A 10,736-nucleotide genomic window follows, 5' to 3' on the forward strand; every position below is an offset into this window, starting at 1 on the left:
CACATGGGGTTGCCATGAGTGAAAATACTCTATAGCAACTGGTTTGGTTTTATGTATATTTGTACATCTATATACTTACTGGTTCTGTTTCTCTGGAGAACCCTGAATAAGACAACAAGCTAACGTTTTCTTGAGCATATTTCTGCCTACTCCTCCCTCCACTTCAACATCAATTACTATAATACTATAGTGCTTGGAGCTGTGTGTATGGTTACAGGAGTCTCAAACTCAGTAACATCTTTCTATTTCTTTCCCTCATTGATCTTAGAAACTGGTGTAAAGGAGAGTAATGAAATCTCAACACTGGGAACACTCTGGGAGCCACACAGTCTATTGGGAACCCACATGACGGAGAACACTTCTGTTTTTCCCAAGGCTGGGCGCTTTGGGGTCCTCATCTAATCTTGTAGTCCCCAAATTCAGACAAAAACAAACTGGCCTCTAATAACAAGAGGGCAAGATGCCATCTGCCTGGGATTTCACAATCATTGCAATCTTAGATTCAGAGGATTTTACCAAATCAGAATCTAAGACTAAAAGGGACTTGAAGGATCACTTTGTCTCCCACTCCTAATTTTGGAGTGCCTGGATGGTGCAAACAGTTAAGGAGCTCCGTTGCTAACTGAAAGGTTGGTAGTTTGAGTGCACTCAGAGGTGCATCAGAAGAAAGTCCTGGTGATCTACTTCCAAAAAATCGGCCCTTGACAACCCAATGGATCACAGTTCTACTCTGACACACATGGGGCTGCTATGAGTTGGAGTCAACTCGATAGCAACGGATAGTGTTGTTATAAACTCTGGTACCTCTATTTTCTGGAATATTAGAAAGCAGTTAAGAAGGCTGAGGCGAATCTATATATACTGAGACAAAAAGATCACCAAGACATATTATTAATAAAATAAAAGTGAATTATACAACACTGAATACTATATGGTATCATTTATGTAAAAACAAAATAAAATTACGAATTTCTGTAAATAAAAATGCATACATAAATATATAGGAAAGGTATGCAAGAATACTCCTACTAAAATAGACAAGAATCAGAGAGGCTTGTCAAGGAGGACTTTAGTCATATTACTATTCATATCCATCTTTAAACATTATTTATAATATCTGAAAGTTTACAGTTTGAATTAATTTCTATATTGCTTGGATAACTACATACAAATAATAATTTTAAAGTGATCGATAATGTGTAATTAGTCACAAATAAAATGCTATAATAAGTTTTAAAGAGAAGAGAATTTTAGGCTGGAAGGGAGGAAATTGGCCCAGGCTTTGTGGATAAAGTAGCAGGGTTTTGATGGAGAAGGAGAAAAGACAAGCCAGTTAGAAGGAAGTTTGATGCAGATGCTGAACTCCTGCCGATACCAATGGCCAATTTTTCAGAAGTAGTTTGCCAGGCCTTTTTTCCAAGGTGCCTCTGGGTGGACTTGAAGTTCCAACCTTTCAGTTAGCAGCCAAGTGCGTTAACCGTTTGCATCACCCAGTGACTCCAGAGTTTATATAGCCATGTCCTGTGGATGGCTATTAGGTTGTCTTCAATTTTCAGAACTACCAGCACACTGCCATGAATAGCCTTACACAAGCCGCGCCCATGTCTATCTGCTTCTCTAGAACACACACGAAGAAATGGAACTGCTGCTTCTAGAATGGGCACATTATTAATATTAATAATGCCAATCTGCTCTCCAAATTGGTTGTGTCAACTTACACACTTATCAGCAGTATATGAAAATACCTGTTTTCCTACTCACTTGCTAATACTTTGCTTCATCTGCACGTATACTGTATCTCCTCAGCTTGGAGTTGTAAGCTCCGTGAAGCAGGGCCCATGATTTCCTCACATTTGCATTACGCCCCCCATCCAAATGTGTTTAAAACTTGGTGCTCAATATATGTTTGTGGAATGATCTTTCAACCATAATTTCTTTGCTCATCTCTGTGCAATATACAATTTTCAAAAGCATTTGCCAAGATTGCATCTGCCTCTGAGGTGATGCCTTATGAATGAAATCAGTTTTTAAGAAAGTTGGTTGAATTCTTGCACATCCCTCCCCCTGAACGAGCTACAGATATCTTTCATTTCAAGTTGCCTAAGACGGGCTTTGCCTCCTGCTTTGCTGGCAGGAGGCAGGAAAAGCAGCCGGGGGTTGTCTCAGACAATAGCTAGCAGGGTGTCCCACCTGCTGGGAAACAGCAGACCAAAGGCGCCTCAAAAACCCTGGGAACTAGACAGAAGATGGATGGTGTGGGAGTAGGGTCAGAATCTTTGGAACATTCTGGATCTATGGAGGTAAATTCTTTTTATAGAGTTTTGAAACAGAGGAAACCATTAATAATGCCTAATGACAATAAATGGATCCAGGTGAAGAGGAGTGAGGAGAACTGGGTACGTTTTTAAAGGAAATCTGGATACTGGAAGGAGGGGTTTTACAGGTGTGTTACGTGACTCAAGATAAACTTTTTGTCCAGGCAGTGCCTGTATTTATTTATATGATAATCTTGGGCTAAAGCAGTTCTAAAAATCAGCGAGCGTGGCTCCAAATCTTGGAGCGCTGAACATTTAGTTTGCAAATCAAAAGAGTTTTCTAAACAAAGGAGTAAGAAATAACTTTCAGTTAAATATAAAAGATCTGAGGATTACATGTAGTTTAGTTTGTGTTCCACACAGGAACTGTTTCTAAATAAGAAACAACATAGCGAACACTCATTTTCACTCTTAATAATGTTTCTTTTCGCTCTCTCCTACTGAGCCGTTTCAATAGCAACTGTGCAGCGCGTTGAGGGTACACTTGTATTTCAACACAAACACAAATGCGAAAAGAGGAAACCCTTTGCCACGGGGGATTGATTACGCCTAGGGGAATGGGCTCCTGAGGTCTTAGAAGGGGGCCCTTGTTTTGAATTCCCCTGGGCTGGACAGAGGCTGGACTAGTACCTCAGTTCACCAGCACAGTGTCTAAGAAAGGAACTGCCTTTACACTCAGGGCTGCGGCCGTCTTTCCCACCTCAACCCATCAAACACATAGGGACCTGCGCTTTGGTTTCTCAGCCCATTTCTTCTTGCCTCTTTCATCCCTTCGCCCACTCTGGGAGCCTCTTGAGGGGGGCCTCTGGGAAGTCATCGCCAACAAACCCCAGCAGTGGCGGGGCCTACATCAAGCCCACGGCGACCCACTTCATGCCAGGAACAATCAGCAACTGGAAACTCCTGGAGAAGGAGGCTCATTTGACCGTTTCGCGACTCAATGGTCCTGTGGCCATTGTTGTGAGGAACAAAGAGGGGCAGGAACTGAGGGCGCCCCCACGAGGAATGGCGGGGAAAGACACCTGCGGGCGCGATTTTGGAGGCTGACGAGGCTGGAAGCAGGGTGCGCGCCAGAAGAGCGGGTTGCGAGCCCAGGGGCAGGCTCCCCGCCCGCCGCGCCCTGCAAGCCTTCGCCCCGCGCCCCGCGCCCCGCGCCCCGCGACGGCTCAACCCTTTCCTGCGCCGCAGCCCTTTTACTTTTCTTCCCTTTATCCTTTTTTTTTTTTTTTTCTTTCTCTCTTTTTCCCGCGCAAAGCGGGAACCCGAGACTGGCCGGGTGAGCCGTGGAGGGGCCGCCATTTCCCGGGGACAGTGCAGCGCGCGTCGGCGCCGGGCGCCCCGGAAAGGGAACCGGAGGGGAGTGCCTGGCCCCAAGCCCCCCTCTGCGCGGGCTCCAGGGCCACACGCCCGCCCGCGGCGACTGGGCGCGGGGCAGCAGCCCTCGGCCCTTGCTCCCGCCGCCCGGCGTCCCCGGCCTGACCTTCCTTGGCGCGACCCGCCCCCAGACCCCGGTCCCTTCCCTCTGCTCGGCGCCCCCTCCATTGTCATCCCGGAGAGGCCAGCACCCAGCCCGGGCACCCTCGGAGGTCCCGAAACGGCCCTACCCGGGCTCCCTTGGCACCTCCGCAGCCCCCCGCCTCCGGCCAGGCCCCCTCGGCGCCGTGCGCCTCCCACCTTCCTCTTCTGTGCCCCAAACTCCGCGTCCCCAGGAGCCTTCCGTTCGCTCCCCGCCCCAGCCTCGCCTGGGGCCCGCCGTTCGGACCCCACATCCCCTCTACCTCCCTCCTTGCCCAAGAAGCCCCCGGCCCTTCGCCGGCCGCAGGGATTTTACTGCTTCTGTAACAACCCCTCTTTATTTCCTGAGGAAGCAAGTTGGGCAGCTTTATTTACCAATTTTTGTTTTGCAGGGAGAATTGGTTATTGGGGGTGCGACCGCAGGGGCTGCGGGGAGAGGGTGGTTCTCTCCTGTCCCTGCACTGCCCCAGCGGCACGTTTTGTTTGCAGACCCCGGAGCCCCCGAAACAATAATGCCATCGCCATGGCGGGCTCACCTGGTGCTGCGCCGCCGGCTCCGGGCGCCCAGTGCCCTCCGCGCGCCCCTCCCCGGGCGCAGGTTCGGCCCGCGCGGCGCCGGTGCCGGGCAGGACTCTTTGCCTTTCTTTGGGCGCTATCTGTGCGTGTCAATGGCGGCAAGCAGCAGTTCTCCGGGCCGCGGATAGTAGCGGGGGGAGGAGGAGGAGGGAGAAGGGATTGCTCCTTCTCCACATAACCACCTCTAGGAGGAGTCGCTCAGCCTCATCCCCCGCCAGCCCAGGATCGGCGACGGGTCCGGGGCTTTCGGTGGGGCTTGATGAGCTATTGTCCTTCAGGAGCATTGAAGATGAAACCGCGCGGCCTCCGCGTCGCTGGCGGAGCTGCTGGATGAGCCGAGGGCTCCTTGCTAAGATGAGGCTTTCCCCAGAGCTGGGGACGGAGACGCTGTGGTTACGATCGTGTCTCCTGTTGGCAGGATCCACCTTTGGAGGGAGAAGGCGGAGTGGGCGTTCATCAGGGAGTTCTGGGGAGAGCTTTAGAAGGTGAAAGCTGAAAATGCCACCTTCGATCTTGTCGTGTCCTTAAATAATTACAAATACATTAACATAAGTGTCCCCCACTGGGATGGTAGTGTAGGGTGGTCACAGTCACAGGAACTGAGAATGTATCATGTCTGTTGGCTTTTTATAAATGAAGATAGATTTAGAATCCAGCGTTGCATAATATCTGGAGTAGCAGATGTACTGTGTGCATGGACATGATTTTTAAGTGGTTTGCTTTAGGGTGTGTTAATTAGCACTATCCCCATGGATAGTAAGATTAGTACGAGGCTATTGTCTTAAGGACCAATTTTTATTAGTTTCTTGAAAACATATTTTTATGGGGGAGGGTGGACAATATCAGGTGTGATAATGGGGATTAGCAGTTGATCTGTTCCTACTAGAAGATGAGGTGGTCTCCTTTGCAAGATGAAGATGTTGGCAAGGGCTCCATGGCTGGAGGGTGAGTCAAAGGGATTTGCGTATTTCAGTGGGAAATGCTAACTTGCTATGAACCATTCATGCTTTCTGATTTCTCCTTTATGAGTCAAAGGATTGGGAGAGGCAAATTTTTGATCTCTTCAAAAAGAGAAACCCACGTGAAAACAGAATCCTCAGCATTGGCCAAATGGATGCTTTTCAAAGCCGTTCTTGTTTGGTAACATATGTATGTGTTTGCTCCTATAAACTTGTAAATATTTAGGCAACGGGGGGACCTTGGGGTGACTGAAAGCCTCCAACTGCCTGAGTAAGAGGGACCCAGTGGCCCAGTGCAGTCTGGATTTATACGTGTTAATCAGGGCCGTTGAAGTCTTCCTAGATACTGCTTTACAACTTGTGCATTTTAAACAAGGGTTTTTCGGAGAAATCAGCCATCTTCTTTTCCAGCTTCCCAAACAATCACGCATATAACATCAAGGCATAAATAAGCCTCTCTCTGTTTAAGCCTGTTATCTTATGTAGCTTCTCAACCTCTCCTGGACCTGAGGGTCTTAGTTTATTGGGACTTCCTTCACTTTTCTTACTAAACCTTTTACCCCCCTCTCTAGATGACAGCTGTATTCTTCGCTTTTGAAGATACTTTCTGGGTCAGAAGTCCAGTCAGGATAAAGTCCTCTTTCCCCAAGACACGTATTTAAAGGGCTGCAGTTGGTCTTCTGGGACATCTCATAGTGGTTTGCTTTCCCCCTTCCTAGAGGAAGCTTCTACCTCCCTTCTTATATAGATTTTTGGTGACCATTCTTGATCCGGGGGCAGTGGTGGTTCAGTGGTAGAATTCTCACCTTCTGTGCTGGAGACCTAGGATTGATTCCTGGCCAGTGCACTTCAAGCACAGCTACCACCTGTCTGTCAGTGGGGGCTTGCATGTTGCTATGATGTTGAACTGGTTTCATCAGTGCTTCTAGACTAAGACAGACTAGGCAAAAAGGCCTGGTTATCTACTTCCAAAAATCAGCCAATGAAACTTTATGGATCTGCAATCATTCAGGACCGAGCAGAATTTTGTTCCAGTGTGCATGCGGTCGCCATGAGTCAGGGTCAACATGAGTTGGTGGTCAACTCCATGGCAGCTAACAACAATATTCTTTCTTTTTTTTAATGGTCTCGTGTCAGTCTTTTTTTTTTTTTTTGGGGGGGGGGCTTTAAGTGAAAGTTTACAGTTCAAGTTAGTCTCTCATACAAAAATTTATGCACACATTGTTATGTGACCCTAGTTGCTCTGCCTATAATGTGCAGCACACTCTTCCTTTCCACTCCAGATTTCTTGTGTCCATTCCACCACGTGCTGTCCCTTTTTGCCTTCTCATCTCACCTCTGGACAGGAGCTGCCCATTTAGTCTAATGTATCTACTTGAGCTAAGAAGTACTCTCTTCACGAGTATCATTTTATATTTTATAGTCCAGTCTATCTTTAATGATAATATTCTTGACCAAAAATAACCTCCAGGCCAACATTCCAGAGGATAGGAGCCTTGTAGGGATGCTTGACAAATACTCCTACCCTGTGGCCCAGTGAGTCAGACTGACTGAAGTATTACTGAATAATTCATCACTATATATTAGAATCACATTCTCACTGTAATTTCCCAACAAAAATGGTGTACACCGTCATTTTTATGTGAATTTTATGTAACTTGTTTCATCCTACATGTTGGTGTGTGCTGTCCTGAAAAAGGTTGGGTCCGGGAAATGTGCTAGTCAGAATTCTCCCTTTTCATGCTGGTTGGTCTCTTCAAATAGATGGTGCAGTTGCAACTGAGGAAATCAAGTAGGATGCCCGCTCTTTGGTTTCATAATAGCCATTGGCTCTTAGAATAGAAGGGATCATGGAGTTCATCCGGTCCACGCCTTTATGTTATAGGAAGAAATCTGGTACTCGGGTGGGCAAAGTGCTCAGCCAAGGCCATGCAGGTCATTAGTGGCAGAGAGTCCAGTACACTCCCTAACACCAAACCTTGTGTAATTTCTACCACTTGCAAGCTCTTCCGGATGTATAAGGGACAAATATAAAACTTAATATACACATCACAGTTAAATTACACATATTTCTACCCATGAACAAAAATTTAACACTGATTATACAGTACTGTACAATAGTACAATTAATATGTATTTTAATTATATAATTAACATACAAAATGCATATTAATTGTACAGTTGTACATTGTATATATTAATTGTACAATTGATATCCCTTTTGTATAGTTGTTCTATTCTACATCTTGCATATTGTACAATTAAAAGACATTTAAAATAATCAGCTTGATTATAAGTTCATCACTAATCTTGAGTTTTTCAGTGGCCTCCAGCTCAGGGAGTCTCTAACATGTTGCATAACAAATAATGATAATATTAAGACTTTACACTTACTGAAAAGGAGCCCTGGTGGCTCAATGCTTAAGCACTTGACTGCTAACCAAAAGGTTGGCAGTTTGAACCCAACTAGCGCCTCCGTGGGAGAAAGACCTAGGGATCTGCTCGCATAAAGATTACAACCTGGAAAACCCATGGGCAGTTCTATTCTGTCACCTGGGGTCACTATGAGTTGAAAGTGGACTTGGCAGTTCCTAACAACAACACTTACGGAATGCTTACTATGTGCCATGCACTGTGCTAAGCACTTTAACTCTTTTAATCTTCACATCTCTATGGGGTGCGCACTATTGTCTTCTTTTTACAGATAGAGAAACTGAGGCAAAGATCGGAAAAGGAACTTGCTCCCCCCAGTCATAGAGCTAGCAAGTGTCGGGTGACTGCCTTAATCTGGTGATAGTGAAGTGCAGGACCCTCCCAGGAGCTAAATTACCAGATCTATTCGCTTCTGGCAAAGGAATTTTGCTCTTGGTCACGTGACTGAAAACCACATACCCTCAAGGAGTCAGCAAATGCCTAATTGCAGAAGGTTTGGGAGGTTACAATTGCATTGAAAATATTTTCTTAACCCTGGACCCATATGTGTGCATAATATTATGACTTAGTGTATTGATCGTGAATTGACTGTATTAACAACTAGGGTGCCTAGTAAAATTTCAATCAGATGCAGGAAGAGCTGCCTCTTCATTTAGAGACAGGCATGTAGCATGATTTAGAGACGAAAAAGAAATGCATCAAATGATTCAGCCATGCAACTTGGTTCAAATCCTGTTGGGTCTGCTAGTAAGTCAATGACAAAATCATTTATTTTAAAAATAGCTTCATCATTGGGTAAACATTGTGTTATATACATCTTTTACAATAAAAAAATAGCTTCATCAATTTTGCACCCCCCTAAACCTTTTTTCTTTCTCATGAGCCAAATTTATGATGTGTAAATTGGATGGATTTTTATTATCCACGATTAGTTCTAATCTAACCTATTATAATTTGTGATCATTTTACACTTCTGGGATCTTGGTATGCAATTACCTTATTAATTTTCTGACCCTCATCTCTTCCAGAAGGACTATGGGTATATATGTGCATGTAGGTGTATATTTATATCTAAACCCATTGCCATAGAGTCCATTCCAACTCATAGCTACCCTATAGGACAGAGCAGAACTGCCCCATAGGGTTCCCAAAGGTGTAATCCTTATGGGAACAGGCCTCGAGGTCTTTCCTCTTACAGAGCCGCTGACCTTTTGGTTAGCAGCTGAGCACTTAACCACTGTGCTACCAGCACTCCTTGATGTTTATATCTGGCATACCTACATATATGCGTATAAGATTTGTATATTCAGGTTAATTTTATCTGAGAATTTCTGATCCTCTTTAAAGTAAACTTAGATTTCCTGGGAGTATCACAAACACATGGAAATGATTGGTTTAAGCTCTTCTTTGGATGTAAGTCAAGGAACTCAGAATGCTGTATTAATTTCATCAAGACACCAACTGGCCTGGCTCTAAATAGCAAGTTGGAGGCCTGAGGTTATGCGTGAACACAAAGCACCAAGTTGAACAGTACCCCACTATTTTAAAGAATAAACACAGGTTCCAAAAAACCAGGAAAATACTAGACAATCTGATTTTAATTTTTTGTTTTGGCTAGAAATATGCAAAGTCTTCTCTGTAGTATTTTAAACAACGAATGGGATTGATGTTGAGCTTTTATTTTCTTAATTAGAACTGATGCCTCTGGGGTCTTAATCACTTAAAGAAGGCAATGATGTCCTCAAATAATGGAGACATAGGCAATCATTATGCCAACAAAGCTCATTCTTAGTATTTCTGGCCGAAATGAGCATCTTGGTCGCTAACAAAAAAATGTTTTACTAGTCCCAGTTCCTAAAAAAAAAGTCGTTTTTGTTACTAAGCTCTGACGCTTGAGTTCTGGGAAAGGAGGCTTATGTGAGTGGATACGCATGTGGATAAATGCATATCTATGTATACATATCTATACACAAATAAGTAAATATCTGATATGTATGTTACACGTGTATATGTTATAAGATGGGTTGCAGCAGAGGTTGCAGTAGGTTCAGAGTTAAGGCTGGTTTAGATGTTAAAGGAATCCACCATTGTTTCACATTTAACCTATGAGCTATACTGTAAAGGAAAAGGAAAGTTTTCAGGTTTTTAAGGGAAATACATTGCCAGTCCCAATTATGCAAAGTTGTGGTTAGGAAAATAAAGCATGTGGTGCCATTAGATTTAAAGGAAACAAAACCTGGGGCAAGGGGAGCATGCCAGTTGGTGTCTTGCTCTGCTAGGTGACCGTACTCTCTGGGAGATAGTCCCATTACCTCCAGGCAGAGCTCTTTGTGACGATTGTGATGGGAGGTGACAGCAGGCATCTAGAGAATTTGGGCCTTGGCATCCACGTTGGGAGATCTGTGCAATTTGGCCTCGCACCTAAACGTAATTGCTCTTTACAATAGACCCATTCATAGAGAATGGGGCACTGGTTTCCCAAATCCACAAAAACAGAATACCCTAGTAAAAAGTATAATTTATTTATACGAATGGTGTGTTTTCACAAAGGCCATCTGTCAGTTGACTGTCTGATCTAAAACAAATCTGTTTGTTCCCCAGAAGAAATAACATGTCTGTTGAAATGGGATTTATGGACGACAGGCTGCCCAATCCACCAGCCCTTGGTATAACAGTAACTATTTATGATATATTTACTTCTAAGGGAGTGCTGTGAGTGGAAACTATTACTTGTAAAGTATGGTGATTAATTTTTCATTACCTCAAAGCCAAGAAATGGAGCCTGGTTGCATTTATTAAGATTGCTGCATGAGAAACATGTTCCTTCTGGAAAAAAAGTATTCAAAGACAAGTACTGACAGAGCTATGGCTGTGTAGTGGCTCTCTGCACTGGGGGGTGGGGATAAAGCTTGAATTTTTTTTTTTGGAGAATAAGAGG

The 10,736-nt window shown here is 44.6% G+C and overlaps 1 protein-coding gene across 1 annotated transcript in view; it reads right to left on the reverse strand.

Moving 5' to 3' along the window:
- LOC101357246 (core histone macro-H2A.2) overlaps positions 1-4,766 on the reverse strand; it is a 62,107-nt gene extending 57,341 nt beyond the window's left edge. The window contains exon 1 of the mRNA XM_004386376.2: positions 4,367-4,766. The gene's annotated coding sequence lies outside the window, so the exon portion shown is untranslated. The remainder of the gene's footprint in view (positions 1-4,366) is intronic.
- Positions 4,767-10,736: the final 5,970 nt, after the last annotated feature.

The sequence above is a fragment of the Trichechus manatus genome, unplaced genomic scaffold (assembly GCF_000243295.1).
Source record: "Trichechus manatus latirostris isolate Lorelei unplaced genomic scaffold, TriManLat1.0 scaffold00163, whole genome shotgun sequence".
Classification (NCBI taxonomy): Eukaryota; Metazoa; Chordata; class Mammalia; order Sirenia; family Trichechidae; genus Trichechus; species Trichechus manatus.